Source organism: Triticum aestivum, unplaced genomic scaffold (genome assembly GCF_018294505.1).
Source record: "Triticum aestivum cultivar Chinese Spring unplaced genomic scaffold, IWGSC CS RefSeq v2.1 scaffold10251, whole genome shotgun sequence".
In the NCBI taxonomy this organism is placed as follows: Eukaryota; Viridiplantae; Streptophyta; class Magnoliopsida; order Poales; family Poaceae; genus Triticum; species Triticum aestivum.
The window spans coordinates 1-1,523 of NW_025265801.1; the positions used below are offsets into that span (position 1 = coordinate 1).

Genomic DNA, 1,523 nt, shown 5'->3' on the forward strand with positions numbered 1-1,523 from the left:
ATAATATAACGGGATTAATATATATCGCGCACGTGCGACATGTTTGTCACAAGGCGCAAAAAATAATTATAAAAGGAATGCAACACGAGGACTTCCCAGGAGGTCACCCATCCTAGTACTACTCTCGCCCAAGCACGCTTAACTTCGAAGTTCTGATGGGATCCGGTGCTTTAGTGCTGGTATGATCGCATCCGACATGTTTCCCCGTCTTCGTCCCTTATGCTTGCCACTCCCAGGTCCGCTCCAAAGACGATTCTACATTCTCACTACCATTACAACCGTTCCCTAACAATGGATAATGTCCTATACTACTTACTCTCCCACTCAATCACGGAGACGAGTTTTCCACGGTTTCCACCCCTCCCTCCATACCGCAGCAACACGAGTTTTTTCCACCCCTTTCAGAACGCGCTCTTCGCGCCACAAAGCCGCCCCAAGACGCGCGAGCAATGAGCATCGAGCTTAAACATATCGCAAACGTTAAACATAATATAACGGGATTAATATATATCGCGCACGTGCGACATGTTTGTCACAACGCGCAAAAAATAATTATAAAAGGAATGCAACACGAGGACTTCCCAGGAGGTCACCCATCCTAGTACTACTCTCGCCCAAGCACGCTTAACTTCGGAGTTCTGATGGGATCCGGTGCTTTAGTGCTGGTATGATCGCATCCGACATGTTTCCCCGTCTTCGTCCCTTATGCTTGCCACTCCCAGGTCCGCTCCAAAGACGATTCTACATTCTCACTACCATTACAACCGTTCCCTAACAATGGATAATGTCCTATACTACTTACTCTCCCGCTCAATCACGGAGACGAGTTTTCCACGGTTTCCACCCCTCCCTCCATACCGCAGCAACACGAGTTTTTTCCACCCCTTTCAGAACGCGCTCTTCGCGCCACAAAGCCGCCCCAAGACGCGCGAGCAATGAGCATCGAGCTTAAACATATCGCAAACGTCAAACATAATATAACGGGATTAATATATATCGCGCACGTGCGACATGTTTGTCACAAGGCGCAGAAAATAATTATAAAAGGAATGCAACACGAGGACTTCCCAGGTGGTCACCCATCCTAGTACTACTCTCGCCCAAGCACGCTTAACTTCGGAGTTCTGATGGGATCCGGTGCTTTAGTGCTGGTATGATCGCATCCGACATGTTTCCCCGTCTTCGTCCCTTATGCTTGCCACTCCCAGGTCCGCTCCAAAGACGATTCTACATTCTCACTACCATTACAACCGTTCCCTAACAATGGATAATGTCCTATACTACTTACTCTCCCGCTCAATCACGGAGACGAGTTTTCCACGGTTTCCACCCCTCCCTCCATACCGCAGCAACACGAGTTTTTTCCACCCCTTTCAGAACGCGCTCTTCGCGCCACAAAGCCGCCCCAAGACGCGCGAGCAATGAGCATCGAGCTTAAACATATCGCAAACGTCAAACATAATATAACGGGATTAATATATATCGCGCACGTGCGACATGTTTGTCACAAGGCGCAAAAAATA

The 1,523-nt window shown here is 48.5% G+C and overlaps 3 non-coding genes across 3 annotated transcripts; all 3 read right to left on the reverse strand.

Moving 5' to 3' along the window:
• Positions 1-74: 74 nt before the first annotated feature.
• On the reverse strand, positions 75-193 carry LOC123177951 (5S ribosomal RNA). The gene has a single exon (XR_006489226.1). It is a non-coding gene; the product is annotated as a 5S ribosomal RNA (ribosomal RNA).
• A 367-nt stretch (positions 194-560) lies between these two features.
• Positions 561-679, reverse strand: LOC123177949 (5S ribosomal RNA). The gene has a single exon (XR_006489224.1). It is a non-coding gene; the product is annotated as a 5S ribosomal RNA (ribosomal RNA).
• A 367-nt stretch (positions 680-1,046) lies between these two features.
• LOC123177950 (5S ribosomal RNA) lies at positions 1,047-1,165 on the reverse strand. The gene has a single exon (XR_006489225.1). It is a non-coding gene; the product is annotated as a 5S ribosomal RNA (ribosomal RNA).
• Between the last annotated feature and the right edge of the window lie 358 nt (positions 1,166-1,523).